The sequence below is a fragment of the Odocoileus virginianus genome, chromosome 19 (genome assembly GCF_023699985.2).
Source record: "Odocoileus virginianus isolate 20LAN1187 ecotype Illinois chromosome 19, Ovbor_1.2, whole genome shotgun sequence".
NCBI lineage: Eukaryota > Metazoa > Chordata > Mammalia > Artiodactyla > Cervidae > Odocoileus > Odocoileus virginianus.
The window spans coordinates 2,837,703-2,857,955 of record NC_069692.1 but is presented as its reverse complement, the minus strand read 5'-3'; the positions used below and the strand labels follow the sequence as shown (position 1 = coordinate 2,857,955).

The window sequence follows — 20,253 nt, the reverse complement described above, 5'->3', positions numbered from 1 at the left end:
GCCTCCCTGGAATAATCCAAATAATCCAAATTATTGGATTATTATAATCCAATAATCCAATGAGCTTTTTGATGTGTTGCTGAATTCTGTTTGCTAAAATTTTGTTGAGGATTTTTGCATCTATGTTCTTCAGTGATATTGGCCTGTAATTTTCTTTTAGTGTGTTGTCTTTGTCTAGTTTTGGTATCAGGGTGATGCTGGCCTCATAGAATGAGTTTGGAAGTGTTCCTTCATCTGCAATTTAGTGAAAGAGTTTTAGAAGGATAGGCATTAGCTCTTCTCTAAATGTTTGATAGAATTCTCCTGTGAAGCCATCTGGTCCTGGGCTTTTGTTTTTTGGGGGGAGATTTTTGATCACAGCTTCAATTTCAGTGCTTGTAATTGGATTGTTCATAATTTCTACTTTTTCCTAGTTCAGTCTTGGAAGACAGAACTTTTCTAAGAATCTGTCCATTTCTTCCAAGTTATCCATTTTATTGCCACATAGTTGTTCATAATAGTCTCTTATAATCCTTTGGATTTCTGCATTGTCTGTTGCGACCTCTCCTTTTTCATTTCTAATTTTGTTGATTTGATTCTTCTCTCTTTTTTTCTTGATGAGTCTGGCTAAAGTTTTGTCAATTTTGTTTATCTTCTCAAAGAACCAGCTTTTAGTTTTATTAATTTTTACTATTGTTTCTTTTATTTCTTTTTCATTTATTTCTGCTCAGATCTTTATGATTTCTTTCCTTCTACTAATTTTGGGGGTTTTTTGTTCTTCTTTTTCCAGTTGCTTTAGGTGTAAGTTTAGGTTGCCTATTCGCTGTTTTTCTTGTTTCTTGAGGTAGGATTGTATTGCTATAAACTTCCCTCTTAGAACTGCTTTTGCTGCATCCCATAGGTTTTGAGTTGTGTTTTCATTGTCATTTGTTTCTAGAATTTTTTTTATTTCCCTTTTTTATTTCTTCAGTAACCTGTTGGTTATTTAGAAATGTGTTGTTTAATCTCCATGTGTTTGTGTTTCTTATAGTTTTTTTCTTGGAATTGGTACCTAGTCTCATAGCATTGTGGTCGGAGAAGATCCTTGATCTGATTTCAATTTTCTTAAATTTATTGAGGTTTGATTTGTGACCTAAGATGTAGTCTCTCCTGGAGAATGTTCCATGTGCACTTGAGAAGAAGGTGTATTCTTCTGCATTTGGATGGAATGTCCTTAGGATATCAATGAGATCCATATCATCTAAAGTATCATTTAAGACTTGTGTTTCCTTATTAATTTTCTGCTTTGATGATTTGTCCATTGGTGTGAGTAGGGTTTTAAAGTCTCCTACTATTACTGTGTTACAGTCAATTTCTCCTTTTATGTCTGTTAATGTTTGTCTTATGTATTGAGGTGCTCCTATGTTGGGTGCATAGATATTTACAATTGTTATGTCTTCCTCTTGGAAGTTCCTTGATCTTTATGTAGTGTCCTTCTTTATCTCTTGTAATCTTCTTTATTTTAAGGTCTATTTTGTCCTATATGAGGATTGCTACTCCAGCTTTCTTTTGCTTCCCATTTTCATGGAATATATTTTTGCATCCTCTCACTTTCAGTCTATATGTGTCTTTAGGCCTGAAGTGGATTTCTGTAGACAACATATATATGGGTCTTGTTTTCATATCCATTCAGCAAATCTGTGTCTTTTGGTTGGAGCATTTAATCCATTTACATTTAAAGTAATTATTGATATATATAGATATATTCCTATTGCCATTTTCTTGATTGCAGTTGATTTTGTAGATTTTTTTTTCTTCTCTTGTATTTATTTACTATATAGGTTCCTTTAACATTTGCTGGTTTGGTGGTACTGAATTCTCTTAACTTTTGCTTCTCTGAAAAGCTTTTTATTTCTCCACCAGTTTTGAATGAGATCCTTGCCAGGTACAGTAATCTTGGTTGTAGATTTTTCCCTTTCAGTATTTTAAGTATATCCTGCCATTCCCTTCTGGCCTGCAGAGTTTCTGCTGAAAGATCAGCTTTTAAGCATATGGGGTTTCCCTTGTATGTTACTTGCTGCTTCTCCCTTGCTGCTTTTAATAGTCTTTCTTTGTGTTTAGTCTTTGTTAGCTTGATTACCATGTGTCTTGGCATGTTTCTCATTGGGTTTATCCTGTATAGGACTGTTTGTGCCTCTTGGACTTGACTATTTCCTTTTCCATGTTGGGGAAATTTTCAACTATGATCTCTTCAAAAATTTTCTCATACCCTTTCTTTTTCTCTTCTTCTTCTGGGACCCCTATAATTAGAATGTTGTTGCATTTAATATTGTCCCAGAGGTCTCTGAGGCTATCCTCAGTTCCTCTCATTCTTTTTACTTTATTCTGCTCTTCAGAAGTTATTTCCACCATTTTATTTTCCAGCTCACTGATTCATTCTTCTGCTTCAGATAATCTGCCACTGATTCCTTCCAGAGTATTTCTAATTTCAGAAACTGTGTTGTTTGTATGTTTATTCTTTAATTCTTCTAGGTCTCTGTTAATTGATCCTTTCATTTTCTCCATTTTGTTTTAGAGGTTTTTGATCATCTTTACTATCATGATTCTGAATTCTTATTCAGGTAGTTTGCCTATTTCCTCTTCATTTATTTGGGATTCTGTGTTTCTAGCTTGTTCCTTCATTTGTGTAGTACTTCTTTGCCTTTTCATTATTTTTTTTTTTAACTTATTGTATTTGAGGTCTCCTTTTGCCAGGCTTCAAGTTTGAATTCTTTCTTTCTTTTGGTTTCTGCCCTCCTAAGATTGGTCCAATGGTTTTTGTAAGCTTCATATAGGGTGAGATTTATGCTGAGTTTTTGTTTGTTTTCTTATTTGTTTGCTTGTTTTTCCTCTGATGGGCCGGGCTAAGGGAGGTGGTGATCCTGCCTGCTGATGACTGGGTTTGTATTTTTGTTTTGTTTGTTGTTTAGATGAGGCATCCTGCACAGGGTGCTACTGGTGGTTGGGTGGTGCTGGGTCTTGTGTGCAAGTGATTTCCTTTGTGTGAGTTCTCACTATTTGATACTCCCTAGGGTTAGTTCTCTGGTAGTCTAGGCTCTTGGAGTTAGTTCTCCTACTTCAAAGGCTCAGGGCTTGATCTCTGGTCAGGAATGATGATTCTACAAGTGGTTTGTTGGCATTAAGTGAGATTAAAACAAATATCCCAAAACAAGAAACAAAAAATGAACCCCAGATGAATGGCAGTTACAAAATCAGGCAAATAATAATTAAAATAATGGAATATACACATATACACCCATGAACAAAATCAAAACAGTCCAACAAAAATAAAGTACAGTAGATTGACCCAACAAACAAAGGAAATCAAAAATTATATTTACCAGTTAAGAACAAAACTAACTGAAGCACAAACTGGAAAACAAAACTAAAACAAGGTGCCAAGTGGGGAATAAAGCAATGAAAACAAAGCTAACAAATATGTTGAAAGGAAAGGAAAGAAAGAATAGTTATCAAAGTTAAATAGAGGTAGGTAAAGAAGATTTATATACATTAAAGATTAACTGCAAGGGGGAAAGGACAGTAGGAAAAGCAAACAGAGGAATATATGTAGAAAAAATAATAGGCTTAAAAAATTAAAATTAAAGAGAAAAGAAAAAAAAAATTGGAAAACTCCACAGAACTGCAAAAGCCCAGTGTAGAGATAGAGGTTTATAGCAACAATAAAAAATGTAACTGAGAAAGAAAAGGGAAGAAAGCTCAAAAGCTTAATTAAATTTCATAGTGCCAATGAAACTGACAACTACAAGAGAGGTGCGAGGAGGGAGGAAAAAGAAAAAGAAAAAAAGCCAAAAGAATCTATAGAAAAAGTGGAAACATCAGAATAATAAACGTTTTCCTTGGGTCACGGCTGTCAGAGTCCTCTCCCTCGCTGGGAGTCGCAGCCCACCTCCCCTCCCTAGGACGCCCCCCAACACTGTGCTGGTCTCTGGACCTGCTGTGGGGGCAGCTCAGGGTCTAATCTGGTCCTGCTCCTGTGCGTTCTTGCCTCCGATGTCCACAGCTGTCAGGACTAGAGTGTTTTCTTTTGGGGGAACTCTCAATGACCTTTTACATATTCCATAGACACGAGTCTGCCTAGTTGATCATGTGGATTTAATCTGCAGGTGGTGGGAAGGTCTTGGGTCTTCTTCCTTAGCCACACTGCCCCTGGATTTCAATTGTGGTTTTATTTCCACCTCTGCACGTGGGTCGTCCCTGGGGTTTGCTCCTGAGGCTGCCCTGGAGGACTTGGGTTTGCCCCTGTGAGGGCCGGGCGTGGAGGTGATACAGCTGCTTGGGTCTCAGTTCTGGCAGCACCAGGTGCTCAGGGGGGTTGGCAGCAGGAAATACAGTGCTCTAGAAGGGCATGGCAACAAGTATTGGTCAATATGCTCCAGTTTCTTGCCTGGAGAGGCCCCCTCCCTGACAGAGAAGCCTGGCAGGCCACAGTCTACAGGATCGCAAAGAGTTGGACACGACCAATGTGACCCTGTGTGCACAGATGCAAGACTCTTTTTGCCTGTGGCAGCTCTGCCCCAGTGAGAGGCTTGCAGCCGCTTTGCTTGCGGGACCCTGGCAGTGCCAAGTGTGCCGGGACACAGACTGCCTCCGCCCCAGGAGTTGTGGCCCGATCAGGGTCTTTTTTTGAGCCTCCTATAGCTGGTGATCAGGTCTCTTTGGCCAGTCTTTCTCTGTAGCTCCACGGTTCAGGCACTTAGAGGGCTCACTTGCCTGGGGTCCTTCTCTGTTGTTAAGCATGTCAGGCACATAGAGGGGCCCCGCTGGCTGGGGTCCTACTCTGTAGATACGCACGTCAGGCACTTAAAGGGGTTCCCTGGGTGGGGTCCTACTCTGTAAATACGCACGTCAGGCACATAGAGGGGCCCCGCTGGCTGGGGTCCTACTCTGTAGATACGCACGTCAGGCACTTAAAGGGGCTCCCTGGGTGGGGTCCTACCCTGTAGTTCAGTCGTCAGTCGTTTGATGGGCCAGGCTCTCTATTGTTCAGCTGCCGATGCTGGCAGGTGGGGAGAGAGAGGCTGTGGTGATGGCTCCACCCCCTACGCGTGACTCAGCTGTATCGCCTTGCTTCCATGGCTGCCTGGCTTTCCTCCACGGGCATTTCCCACCACAATCTCCTCCCTCCCATCCCCTCAACCTGTCTCTCTGCAGTCAACACCAACCCTTGCCCTGGGATTTCTCCACAATCTCTAAGCTCCAGCTCCCTGACACTGTGCCTTCCAGGGGACCTGTGTCCCTGTCTGGGGTATGTATGGCTGTGGCAAGGACTGTCTGATTCTTGTACCATTTAGGCTGCCACAGATCAGCTGTTTCACTCTCAGCATTAAACGTTTCTCCTCTGACTCAGACAGTTGCCCTGATGTGGGGATCAGACCCCTGCTTCAGTTCCCTTACCCGCCGAGGGCAGGTCCAGTCCTACTAATTCTCCTGTTTTCCCCCCTAGTTCCTTCATCTTACTGAGTTTTGCGTGTTTCTATATATTCTTTTCCCCTGGTCAGGTATTCCTGTCCACTCTCGGCTGGTGTTGTGCATGCACTTCTGTGTCTGGAGGTTATGCCTGATGTATCTGTGGAGAGAGATGTACTCCACGTCCACCTACTTCTCCGCCATCTTGTTCTCTCCCTCCCTCATACACTCTTGTTGGGAATGTAAATTGGTGCAACCACTATGGAAAACAGTATGGAGTTCCTCAATAAATTAAAAATAGAGCTACCATATGATCCAGCAATTTCACTTCTAGGTATCTAACTAAAGAAGATGAAAACACTAATTCTGTAAGATCTGAATCCCTATGTTTATTGAAACATTATTTATAATGACCAAGGCATGGTAACAACTTAAGTGTCCATTGATAGATGAACGGATAAAGATGTGATATATGTATATACATATATAGATGCATGCTTCCTGTAGAAATTTTAAGTCATATATTTATCCAGAGATGATCATTGTTAACACCTGGAATGTAGTCTTCTAATTTTCCCAATATAATCTTAAAGTAGATATTTTTGCAATATTTTTTTATTAAATAGTCACTTTTTCAAATTTGATGTCAGAACAACTCAAATTCATTCTTTTCCTAATTAAGAAGACTCTGTTATTAAACATATATGTTCGCCTCTAAGTTTTCACTACAATAAAAATGCTGCACTCATATAGCTGTTATTCATTCAATGTCTGTAGTTAAGAACCCATGCTGTATTTAAAGCCACCTCTCACTCCCCCAAGTGGTTATCATATGGTAACTAGACCCAACAATCTTTGCCTTCCAGCACAGTCCATGCATGCATGCAGAGGGAAGGAAGTAGGATCTCTCTGCTGTAACTTTGTGCCCCTGAGTTCTGTTTCCACCCAGGCAGTGTCTCCTGAGGAGATCTGCAGTTAACATGGAGGCAGTGGGTGAGCTGCCCATTTGGTTCCCCAGAGGAGGCACAGAGCTTCCATGAGAATAATATATTCACTAGCTATTTTAAGAAGATAATATCATACAAAAGTTTAATTGATCTCCTCTTTAAAGTGAGTGCAATTAAACATTTCTTACAAAATGAATCTCAAGCATAAATCCACTTTATTTGAACTGTGGGTCACACACAGTCTAGGCTGGTCAGTTGTTCTAGGCTGGTCACATAGTTCTAGATAAGGAGGTAAAGATTTTATGTCACCAAATGGGGTTAGCCTTCCACAAAGAAAATTTTATTTTCCAATCTGAACTAATCACAAGGAGGATCTGACATAAAGCAATGAGCGGCTCAGTGCTAACGCAAGTCCTCTCCTGAAATCACCTCAGAGTCCTTGTTGCATTTGTGGTGGCCTGACATTGCCCACCACCCCACAATTCTCTACATAGGATCACCCAGCACATGGTAATAATACAATCCAGTGTGATATTATCATGTCACATTATAATATATAATATTAATATTGTGTTAAAATAATAAAAATCTTGTCTGTGGTTTAACAAGGTAAAATGACTTTGAATATTGCTTACTTTTTTGATTTTGATATCTTTACATGTAATTTTTTTCATAGTGAATTCTGTGTACAAATCAACCCTATCAAATATCAGAAAATCCATGAGAGAAAAAAATTATTTCATGGGCTTACACCTTGGTTTTCTAAAATGTAAGGTAAGCCCTTATGTTTTAAGTAAGCCCAAATTTTAGATGACAAGTCAGATCATTTCATAAGTAAGAATTTTTTAAATGCATAAAACAGGAATAATAATAGCTATTTTTATACTATCATATAAAGCATCCAACATAGATCCTGGTATGTTGGAAGCGCTCAATGAAAACAATTTTATTATTATTATTATTATGCCATTTATAATCTTCCCACAGTCAGTAGGTATAATAATAGCTATATTAAAATTAACATTAATGCATTAGTGATTGTAATATTTACATGACAATTTATACATCTGGTCTTATATGTCATTATTCTTAATTTGTCATTCACTTTAATTGGGCTGTAAGTAGAAAAATACATAGACAATTGCTTCTATGGTTGGGTCCAGACCATAGTCAGCGCACCAACCTCAGGTTGGTGTGAGCCAAATTAAACAAATAAATCGACCACAGTTAGTGAGGAACCTAAGTTGGGTAAAAGAAACCAATTACACACCATCATTATATAAAACTTTCTCAAGAATATTCTACATACATATTTTAAATCCACAGTGTATAACTCTCCTTTTAAATAAAGCACTCATGAAAAATTTCTGGAATTTATTTGAGGATTTTACATAACCAAGATTCTGACCTTTTCTTGGTATATTAAACACCCTTTACAATCATTGTACTTACACCATGTTCTTCTAATCTGTTAATGGAGTAGACACTATTCCGTCTTAAGTCACCAAATTCCAGAAAAGAAAAACAAACATTAAAAACTGAGAGGAGAGTCAAGTCAGACCGTCTCCTTGTTCCCAAGCATCTAGTCTGACCTCCCACATAGAGTGCTAATTTGTGCTTCAATCTCTGCTCTGTTGTACCACAATCTAGCAGAAATGGCAGTTCCCAGTTCCAGGATGGATATTTCTCAGAGAATGAATGGGAATGGAAAATAAATCTTGAGGTTGAAGGTTAATTATTGACAAAAATTATTCTTTGGCAATAACAACTTTCTCTATAACATTCATAAAAGTGTCTTGTTTTATGTAGTTTTTATGTATATTAATGTTGAAAGATGTTCTAAGACTGTCTGAAGCAGGAGAAATGACAGAAAGAGGATTCTGAAAAGAAAATAAAGAGGAACGAATGAAGCATAAGCCCAGGAAAGCATGGAAAATTGAAGGAGAGGACAAAAGTCATACACATCAGGGTCTGAATCCAGATAGGGAGGGAAAAAAGAGGAAACAGAATTCCCACAGAGTGTAAGTATGAAAGGGAGGGTATGAGGGATGATAAGGAAGCAAAGACATGACTTCCCTGGTGGTCCAATGGTTAAGACTCTGCTTCCAATGCAGGGGATGCAGGTTCAATCCCTGGCAGGGGAACTAAGATCGCACATGCTGCATGGTGCAGCCACACACACACACACACACACAAAGCAGTAGCAAAGACATGAGAACGTCTTTGTATCAGCTGTTTAAAGAAAGTGGGCTTCCCCGGCGGCTCAGGTGGTAAAGCGTCTGCCTGCAATGCGGAGACCCAGGTTCAATCTGTGCGTCTGGAAGATCCCCTGGAGAGGGAAATGGCAACCCACTCCAGTACTCTTGCCTGGAAAATTCCATGGTTGGAGGAGCCTGATGGTCTACAGTCCATGGGGTCACAAAGAGTCAGACATGACTGAGCAACTTCACTTTCTTTTTTTTTCTTATTTTTATTAGTTGAAGGCTAATTACTTTATAATATTATAGTGGCTTTTGCCATACATTGACATGAATCAGCCATGGATTTACATGTGTTCCCCATCCTGAACCCCCCTCCCACCTCCCTCCCCACCCCATCCCTCTGGGTCTTCCCAGTGCACCAGCCCTGAGCACTTGTCTCATGCATCCAACCTGGACTGGTGATCTGTTTCACACTTGATAATATACATGTTTTGATGCTATATGAAGCAACCTAGATGCCCATCAGCAGACAAATGGATAAGAAAGCTATGGTACATATACATGCAATGGAATATTACTCAGCCATTAAAAAGACTACATTTGAATCAGTTCTAATGAGATGGATGAAACTGGAGCCCATTATACAGAGTGAAGTAAGCCAGAAAGATAAAGAACAATACAGTATACTAACACATATATGTGGAATTTAGAAAGATGGTAACGATAACCCTATATGCAAGACAGAAAAAGAGACACAGCTGTATAGAACAGACTTTTGCGACTTCACTTTCAAAGAAAGGAGAGCTACAAAAGGTGAAGTGATGAACTCGTTGAATAATGCATTGCTAGTTAAATCACCAAATAGAAGCTGGAGATTCAGCATAATTGTGCTATTATTCACACTTACATTCTAATTAACAGAATTATATATAATGTGTAGGCTCACTTTATCTGTGGGTATGAGAGAAGTAAAGGGAACTCATTCACTTGTACCCAATGTATGAAAAAGAATGCTCGGAAAGACCACCACAGTAACAAAGCACCGCTCCTGTCAGCACATCTGCTGTAGGAACAAACGACACCAGACGGCATGAGATGCTTACTGCCTACCTTCACTCTGGGAAATCTTTCAGAAGTGGCCTTCTCCATAAAAGGACTTCCCCAGAACAAAGCACAGAGATGTTAGCACAGAGGTCTGGGCGTGGCTTTCCTCACATCACCGCTCCCTTTGTGTTCACACAATGTTCCTGCTCTCAGGCCAGTGAGAAACAGCTGAGCACCACAGGACCAGGTACCACCCTCACAAGACCCCTCCCAGGATACATGCACACCACAAACCACTCTCCAACTAGCTTCCCTCCATCCCCTGGAATAACAGGCAGAATTGACGAAGAGAGAGCTGTTGGTCTTCCAAAATGCCCAACATCTGGAGTGCCAGAGGCAGGATGAGACAGAGAATCCATGAGCTCCTACCCAACAAGTATCTTGGGAATTAACCCAAGACCGATAATGTTCTGGATTCCAGGAAGATAAGCAGCACAGTGCTTGGCTTGTCCACAAATTCTTGTGTCTGAATTAACAAGCTATATGACTTTAGCTTCCCTGCTGGCTCAGATGGTAAAGAATCCCTGCAATGTGGGAGACCTGAGTTTGATCCCTTGGGTGCAAAGATCCCCTGGAAAAAGGGCATGGCAACTCACTCTGGTATTCCTGCCTGGAGAATCCCCATGGACAAGGAGCCTGGCGGGCTGCAGGCCATGAGGTCACAGAGAGTCGGACAGGACTGAGCAACATGAGTTGCTCAGTTGCTCAACTGAGCACATGACTTCGAGAAAGATAAACTTTCTGGCCTCAGTTTCCTCATTTCATAAAAAGCAGTTGAGTCAATCATCTCTTAGCATCCATCAGTATCTAAAAATATTATGGTAAAAATTTTTTTCAGAGTAATTCATGAGCTTAGCAGATTGCCCAAAACTTGAGCCTTAGTATCCCTTTCCTGGATCAGTTTAATCCTATAATTCTAATGAGCTTGAGCAGATTTATGCCATGATCAAAGGCAAGGATTCCTTCCTCTAGCTCTCTGTTTTATCTACTTGTCTCTTGGTCCCCCACTCTCACGACCCAGTCAAATGTGTCCATCTTGGATATTAGTTTCTGTTTTGATAATAACATTACTCAGGAAACACACAGCCATCAAGATGTTCTTGGCACTTTAGTGATTAGGCAGAATGGACTTCTGTGATTAGGCAGTCTTGTTTCCACAGTTCTAATTGAGTAAGATCCCTCCTAGGAAATCCGATCGAGGTACCAAGAAAGAAATATGTAGGCTTTTCTTTATAATAAGAGCCTCTAGGTCTGCCAAACTTTTAGAAGTCAGTAGGCAATATTTGAGAACAATAGGAGGAAAAGAAAACAATGCATTCTCAAAAGCATCACATGTGTTTGGACTTGTATTTTTCAAAATGGAAATGGCCTTATTTTTTTTTTCCTGATTATTAAGATTTTTATCACATGTTGTCAAATTGCCTTTCAGGAAGCTTGCCCTAGTTGATTTTCTCACCAGCATTCCATAATGACTACTTCCTCACACCCTCACCAAACAGGTATCAGATTCTGTTGTGTCTTTGTCAATCCGTTGGTTGAAATAATACTACTTTCTTTTCATTTGCATTTTTAATTATCAATGAGGTTCGTTTTCACACATTTATTACAAATTGTTTACTTATGCCATTTGTCCATTTTTCTTTTGTTGTGTCTCTTTTGCTTTATTCATGTAAAAGAGCTCTTTATATTAAGGATATTTGTTCTTAATTGTTTTTGTTCACGAGGTGCTTCTCTTCCTGCATAATAGTTTTCACTCTGCTTTAAGGAGTAAAATATTTCAGTCTTTTGCTTTACTGCTTTTCTTGCCCTGTTTAGGAAGTTCTTTCTGATCTCATCTATATATATATATTTTTTTCAAGTATTTCACTCTCAATTGTAAATTTCTGGTAAATTTAAGTGTATTTTGGTATGCATTTTGGTATAAAGGGTAACACAGAGATTTCATTTCATTTTTTCCCCAGTTATTTCAACCCCTTTGTCTGAAAAATCCAAATTTTCTTTTCTGATTTGAAATGCCTCTCCTTTCCAACACTAAACTCTTTATATACAGGTTTCTGGAGTTCTGACTGTTTTCCTTTGATCTCCTCATCTGATGTGAACTTATTCTGACACCACTACCAAAGTGTTTTTAATGAGTGTGGTTTCAAAATTCATTTTATTATGTGGTAAGGCAATGCTCCCAACTTGTACTTCAAAAATTTCCTGGCTATTCACACAAGATTCTTGCTCCAACAGCAGTTAGGCACTTGAAGTGAAGGGCTGAATATATGTAAGTATTTTTCAAAGTGCACAAACTTGTGAAAGCCCTAAAGCAAATAATTTTATAGGAAATATCCATCACTCCCTTTTAGATTTATTAAGATTAGTCACTGCTATTTTTTTTCAACCATGCAGTTTATGGATCTTAGTTCTCAGACCAGAGATTGAACCCACACCCTCGGCAGTGAGAGCACAGTGTTCTAACCACTGGACTGCCAGGGAACTCCCATTAAAATTGGTCACTGCTTTTAAAAAATGCACAGGGTGTAGGTGGTGTTGAGCATCAAGAATTTTCTAGCCCACAAGATGCATACTTGGCTGGCATATTATGGCCACAACATTTTAAGTGTGATGAAAATGTGTGCATCCTCTTTATCACACTATTCTTAAAACATTAAAATTATCATATACATGGAAAGAATGCAACTTATAAGCGCCCCACCATTTGTAAAGCTATGTGGACTTGTTGAAACAAATCAATTATTGAGCCTTTCAGTCACATTCATTTCCTCTGCCTTAGACCTTGTTTGTCAGTCCCTATCTTGCTTTCAGCCTCTAGGGTCCCCTTTCCTCACAGCAAGAGTCACTTCATCACCCCCATCTATGATCTCTGAGTCAATTACTCACCACCCAAAACCAGGTGAGTGCTCCCACCATCCCCTTCACTCCCTAGTCATCTGGCATTGAAATTGCCATTGGTTTTACCTGGAACCCAGTTAGAGAGTAGCGATCATATGCTCTTCACCATTGTACACAATCCCTAGCTCAGTCCCTGACACAGGCAAATTTCAGTAATATTTAGTGAATGGGTGAACACTACAAACTGAATGTGAAGCAGGAGGGATACAAAGAGCTCTAGCCCAGGACTCTGGAATTTAGCATCATCTTAATTGTTCCAACACTGCATTAGAGTCTCTAGGAGTGCTCCTCCTCCACGATGATTCTGTCCCTGAACCCCACGTCGCTGCTTTCTTCCCTGGTCCTGCTGAAAGGCTTGCCCCACCTGCCTACCAGGACACCCCATAACCTCAGGTCAGATCCTCAGATGCCAGGAGTTAGCTTGAACTCCTTGTCATTTAAAGCCACACCATTTGGAACCTGTGTTCTACCTGTTCTCAGTTAGCTACATGCATAGGCCTTGTCTGATGGAGACTAAGATATGTTCTTCAGGATAAGCAGATTGTGTGCCTCTCACTTCCAAATCAGTTGCTTTCATACAGCCCAAATCCTTTTAATTGCACACAATGCATGCTACACAACTCTTTGCAACTCTGTGGACTGAAGCCCTCCAGGTTCCTCTGTCCATGGCATTCTCCAGGCAAGAATAGGATCTCCTGGAGGAGGGCATGGCAACCCACTCCAGTATTCTTGCCTGGAGAATCCCATGGACGGAGAAGCCTGGAGGGCTTCAGTCCATGGGGTTGCAAAGAGGTGGACATGACTGAGCTACTAAGCACATGCGTACAAAGTTGCTTCAGTCGTGTCCAACTCTTTGTGACCCTGTGAACCATAGTAGCCCGCTAGGTTCCTCTGTCCATGGGATTCTCCAGTCAGGAATACTGGAATGGGTTGCCATCCCATTCAGGGGATCTTTCCAACTCAGGGATGGAACTCAAATCTCTTATGTCTCCTGCATCAGCAGGTGGGTTCTTTACCACCAGCACCACCTGGGAAGCCCTGCCACACAATAGTAATGATAGCACTGTTGAAGTCCAACTCCTATGAAACTTCTGGGAACAGAAATCAGAATAATAATCCAGATAGAAATCAAACTGTAGGATTTTTAGCCATACATTCATACTATGTGGAAAAACAAAAGCTCTTTTTTTCCCTCTAATCTCTCTCTCAAAAGGACAAAATTTTTCACTTTCTGGGAAACCACAAGTCACTTTCATCTGGTTTTCCCCCTAGTCCTCGCCTCTTTTTGAGCTCAACATTTCACGTGTTCATTTTGGGGAGATTCCATTGCAATACATCACCAGGAACACATGTGTTCCGCTGGGACATTATTCCCTGGAAGATGTGAATGGTGATGTAAATAACAGCATCATTGGAATTTGGAGAAAGTAGAGCAGGAAAGAAAGTTATGGTGAAATAAGGCAAAATCAGGTAACTATAATCAATATTTCTTCTTGGGGTAATGCAGAGAGTATTGATGCTGATAGAGAACTTCAGTGGTATTCATCAGCTGGAGCTGTCAGCAGAACATTAATTAAATGGCAGCTGCTGCTTTACCACTTGTAGGGGAGGGGAGCAATGCTGACTCCAAAATAGATTTCCGAGGATGAGAACATTTCCAGCTAATAAACCAAATAAGAGCCCAGTTGTGTTTTTGTTGTTTTTTTTTTTTTAATGAGTTTTGCAGCACATGAGTGAAGAGATGAGGAACTATTAGACTTGCGTTGATAGTTAGGTCTTATGCCACTACTTTTAAAGTAAGAGTTCCAGTCTGCTGTTGGAAATACACACATATCATGCTAATCACAGCTACAGAGTCCAGCTTCGCTTCCACTCAGTGAAGGATTCATTATTCTCTGATGTGCTAATGAACATTTAAGATGTCTGTTGATTTTTAACTTGTAATAAAAACAATATGTGGCCATTAAAGGTTTAGAAGCAAAGAAATAAACAACCTTGGTCACAGATTGTTATTCTCATGTTTTTATAAAAATTATGCTCCATCCAATTACTGATCAAAACTGTTCAGTAATGTTTATTCCTCAAATTCATGACATTTAACAGATTTACCTTATTGAGCACTTGTTTTGTGCCATGTACTAAAAAGAGTCCCAAGTCATACCTAAATCTATTTATCACATTAGTGTTTTGAATTTACATGTAAATATTTATCATGGACTATTTTTAATACTTTTTAAATCTTCACTTTTTGTTGAGTTCCTATCACTCTAAGAAATAGGTGCTACAGTATTTGCCATTGGTGATTTTCAACTTGGTAAAATTCATTTAACAGACAATGCATATAGATTTTCTCCAAGGTTTGAAAAAGCCTTCTCTATAGAATTTCAAACTTACAGAATCAATCAGAAAATTAATTCCATATATAGAACCTAAAAATGTAGATTTCAAGAGGTCTTTGGAATACAATGACCCTCCAGCCAATCAGTTCCATGGGAAAGACCAGCTTGTTTCCAACACACCTGCTGCTATAGAAGTGAAATGATTAATTCCTTCCTGTTGTTGATGTCATGAGAAGTTAGGAGGTGGTATGAAAGTCCAGACTGGGGGAATCCCAGGGAAAACAGTGAACACAGCCAAACTCACAGCATTAGGGGGAAAGTCAAGGTCTGAACAAGAAAGTAAAGTCTGTGGTTAGAATTTCTACGGAAAGGTAAAAACTATGTGTCCGAAGTTAAGACAGAAAATATTATATTGGTCTGCAAAAGAAAGACAGAATAAAAGAAACAGTTATTGGGGAAAATGGAATACACCGGAACAGTCCCTAAGAGAATGGGTTGCCTCCAACTGGCAAGCAGCAGACCAGTTAATGGAACTCAGAACACCAAGGCCAGCTGCCACAAGACCCCTGATGCTGAAACAGGGAAGCAGCTGCCGTTCAACACCTTACATTCTCAGAGTTGGCTCCAGAACAGCAAAGTGATTAAAAGATTAAGAGCACAAGCTGAGGAGTCCAGTTGCCTGGACTCAAATCACAGATCCACCACCTGCTTGTTGGAGGGCCTTGGGCGGTTCCCTCAGCATCCTCATCTGTAGAATGTAGCACATATGGATATCTACCTCATATCTGCCTTGTTAGTGCCTAATGTATAGAACACACTCAATAAATATCAGCTTCTTTGTTTTTTACTATGATCATGTGATAGAAAAGTTAATAGACTACGACTCTGTAATTTCCACCAAGTGACCTCTCTCCTCTTCCTAATACCTTCTTCTTTAAAATGAAAAGACTGTGCTAGATAACTGGTTCTCAACCCTGGATGTACATTAAAATCACATAAAAGCTTCTAAAATAGGTCCATACTCGGGCACCCACTCAGGATAGCTTGAATCAGAACCTCTGGGGCTCTGACTGGACACCTGCAGTTTCCAAGCATCCCAAGTGATTCTGCTGGACCAAGAGCATTTGGGACTGCAGACTCGATGGCCTGATGACCCCAAGGGAGCTCAGGGTCTAGAGGTTTCCACTCTCTTTGGTATGGGTGACTCCAGGACCTCAGCTGTATAATAATCAACAATCTGAGACTCAGAGCCCCCAGTTCCTGCTCAAAATCAGACCAGGTGTGGCAGTGCTGAGAGAGCTAGAAGCCTCACATCACAGAATGTCTTAATTATCATGCAGTTTTGGTGCCAGGAGGAATTTAGAATAATTGAATGAGGGAAAAAAAGTTATTCCAGAAGCCCACCAGTAAAGCGCATTTTCTCCAAAGGACATAAGCACTAATTCTTTCCCTCCTTTGACACTGTTACACCTTTTTACATAAAGACAGGGAGGACAAAAGAGAAATTCTTGGTTTGTTGTAAGAAAGTCAGGAGAGATCATGTGAATGAAAAAGAACACCTTGATGAAATATATCACTGCCTTTCTGGATTAACTAGGTCCCTGCCACAGAGCAAAGAGTGTATTTGCTTCAGGTGTTTAGCCTGTCAAGTAAGTAGTGCCCAAGTCCTGTGTGCTGACCAGTACTGAACAAGTAGGAGCAGGAGCTGGGGTGTGCTAGTATAGTTGTGACAAGATGCTGTTTGTAATTCATAGAATAGAACTTCTCGTGACGCTAGGAACACACTCATATGTTTACTTCACACGAAACATTCACATTCCTGAGATATTCAATCCCAGCACCTACGATATTTGATACACTGAAAAAGTAGAGTATTTATGGCCACTGGCATAAGAAAATGCAAAGCATTATCCTTTCCATCAAAACTGTATTAGAACTTCTCTCCTCTTATTAATACTTGAGACATTGCAAAAGTTAAGTGCCATGCAAGCAAATATAAACTCAAAATTTCCAATTCTATCCAGATAGTCAGATTTTTAGCATCATTTTAACTCTTGGTTTTATTGTTTTAGTTTTTATTGGGGTATAATTGATTTACAGTGTTGCACTACTTTCAGGTAACTTTTGGTTTTAATAAAGATAAAGGAATTAAACAGAATAAACAATAAAACATCTCATACCATTGTTCCACTGTAACAAACCGCTGACTGCAAGATATCAGATAATTTTCCTTAAACTATAGCAAGCTCTCTAGTTTTCAGAAGGAACAACATGCTGCCGGATTGACAACTCATCACCTAAACAAAGTCATTGGGAGCCAATAAGAGCTCTGATGGGCTTCCCAGGTGGCACTAGAGGTAAAGAATAGACCTGCCAATGCGAGAGACATAAGAGATGCCAATTTGATCCCCGCCTCGGGAAGATTCCCTCGAGGAGATCATGCAACCCACTTTAGTAGTCTTGCCTAGAGAATTCCAAGGACAGAGGAGCCTGGTGGGCTACAGTCCATAGGGTCACCAAGAGCTGGACATGACTGAAGTGACTTAGCATGCACAAGAGATCTTATACAGAATGAGACTTTCTGTCCCCTTCCTCACTGTCTCCCCCAACCAACTTACACAAACCACCAAGGCTTCTTCCAGAATTACTGCTACCAGCAGCTGCCGTAAGTATGTTGCAGGACTCTCTCCTGCACCACTTAACAAATGGAATGCCCATGACCAAGACAGAGATCTGCAGAGCATTTCATGACAATAGAAGGTAGAGTTCTAACTTGTCAACAGGAGCAACAGTACACCAAAACCTCCAACAGCATCAAAGGATTTCGCTACAACAGCACACATAATAGATCATAAAATCAAACGTTCCAAGGCCTCCTCTTTCAGAGAATCATCTCAGCAGTGTAGAAGCTGAACACTGCATTGTGCCATCGCCACTGGAATAAGAGTTTCTGTGTTCCAAAGACCCCAGGCCTATCTCCTCTTGGGCTGCCCAATTCCACTGGCCACTGCAGCTTCTGGCTCCACTTCAGGACCCAGGAGAAGAGCCCCAAATGGACTTTCAACCTTGAGTCTCTTTGTTCTTTGTCCTTCATGACTTCAGACTGCAGGGGCAGCTGACCCCCTGCAGGGTCACATTCTACACCTCTCACCAAAACCTCTTGAAACAGGAGGGAAGAGGGCAGGGCACAACTTCTGAAAGAATGACATATCCCAAGAACACAACATAAAACAATTAGAATCAAATGAATCCAAGATGGTAGACAAGTCAACGTCAACCAGACCTTGATCCTCACTCAATAAGCAAAGCTGAATGACATACCCAGAGGTGCCATGACTGTTCCAAGGCACCATCAAAGGACCAAAAAAGTGGGCAGTGGCCCAATTCCTGGACACCTCCACCCCTTCCCCAAAATAATTGGGATAATCCTCCCACTCTTTAGCCTATGAAATCACCCAGCCCATAAAAACTACCCACATCACATTTCACGGCCTTGTACTTGCCCTCTTCAATGGCCCACGCTCGGCCTGTGGAGTGTGTTTCTCTCCGAATAAATCTACTTCTTACCTATCACTTTGTTTCTCACTGAATTCTTTCTGTGATAAGACATCAAGAACCCGAGCTTCATTACTGTGCGTTTTGGGCTGGGCTCAAGTCCCAGTCTTAGGTAAACGGCTCCAGCCTCACAGTCATTGAAGTAGAGGTCCTCCTTGAACAACTGCTTCCTTTACCACTAAATAAAGGCAAATTGCTCAGGTTTGAATCTCAGATCTACCGCCCAGTTACTTGTCATCTATAAACCTAATTTTTCTAATCCACAAAACAAGAGATAAAAATAGTGCCTCATCAGATTGTTTTGAAAAGTAAATAAAATCATCCAAAATGCCTGGCACAGAATAATCTCCAGTGTCTGCTATTATTATCATCACTTATGTATGCTAAACAATTTTGCACAGCTCTAATAAAACATTATGTAGATAAGCTATATTAAAAAGTACCTATTATCATTATATTATCTTTTCTATCACTATAAAACAATTGGGATTCAGATGTCCCAGTCATTAATTGGAACACCTGGCATTCTGGGCAACTATCTATGGAATGAACAGAATATGGAAGGTGGGGATTTGTCACCAAAGTTGAGGGGCCCCCAAGGAGTGAATTCTACCAAAGCAGCTGGCTTCCTTGAGGGCCAAACAACAGGCTGGGACCCAAGCAACTGGCCTGGTGGTGTCCAAACCAGAGGATGAGCTCTATCAAGACAGCATGTGAAAGTCAAGCTTGTGTGTAAAGGCCACTCCCTCATCCAAATTCCAGGCTGCTCTTGAAGCATGTGTCACTCACTAAACAGTTAATGAAACACAAAGAGCCTTGAATATCTCCAGTGTCACATTTCAAGACTTATAGAATAATTAGGAAAAATCTGAGCTGGCAGAAGTCTTCCTGGCTTGCGCTGGCAGGCAGTCCATCTTTGTTTTCCTTTAGTGTGTGTTGTCGTCACAGTAACTGCAAGGCTCCAAATACAGGCCCGGGGTGTCATTTCCTCAGGTACTTAGGCTGCGACACTGAAATAGCATTATGAACTCAGCAATGCCTCTTCCTTTCCTGTTGTGCTGTGGTGCCTCAGTCAAAGAAGCAGGCCCTAAAATGAGTTACTGAAGACATAAGTGTATTAAAGAGATATAAAGAAAAATAAAGTTCATTTATCCCTATTACTGTATTGTCTATGACTCATGTGTATGTCAGGGTTGGGGAGGGGGGGACCTTATTTTGCAAAGATCTTTTAGATAAACAAGGCAAGTTGGCAGTAACTTGATTGTCTTGGTGATGTCAGTAGTCTACTGTTTTCAATCAAATTGTCTTTTGGTTTTAAATCTGTGGCAAATTATTTTTTAAAGAATGCATTTGGCCAACTCTGATATGTCCATTTCATGGCTTTCTTCCACCGTTTCCTTACAGAGATAAGTGACAGATAATTCACTACTTCAAAGTAACTTGGAAAGACTGAAAGATTGCAATTACAATTATTGAAAAAGCAAAAATAGACTACTTTCAAGTGTAGACATAGAAGGTCTTTGGCCAGCGGAGCAAAAATCGTCCTCATCTATGTTTTGGTGAAGGTGGTGGATGACAGCATTTAAGCAAAAACAAAAAAGTCCCTAAACCTTAAGGGCTCAATGAAAGTCAGACCACTTGAGATAAATTCCACAATAGCTTTAAAAATTCTTTTTAAAGTCTGTCTTTCACAGACCTCGGGAATACATAAATCACACAGTATTATGCACGTTGACACTATTTCCCAAAAAGGAAACACAACACCAACCTTCTCTTGACTTTTCA

At 40.3% G+C, this 20,253-nt stretch overlaps 1 protein-coding gene across 7 annotated transcripts in view; it reads right to left on the bottom strand.

Moving 5' to 3' along the window:
- FILIP1 (filamin A interacting protein 1) overlaps nt 1–20,253 on the bottom strand; it is a 216,326-nt gene that overhangs the window by 190,204 nt on the left and 5,869 nt on the right. The window contains exons 1-2 of one of the 7 annotated variants that reach the window (XM_020901224.2): nt 9,683–9,858; nt 5,476–5,584 (exon numbers count right to left, since the gene is read on the bottom strand). The exons of 4 other annotated variants lie outside the window; for them this stretch is intronic. The gene's annotated coding sequence lies outside the window, so the exon portion shown is untranslated. Of the gene's footprint in view, nt 1–5,475; nt 5,804–9,682; nt 9,859–20,253 lie in introns of those variants that run through there. 2 more of the 7 variants (XM_020901234.2, XM_070480787.1) reach the window with 2 other exon arrangements.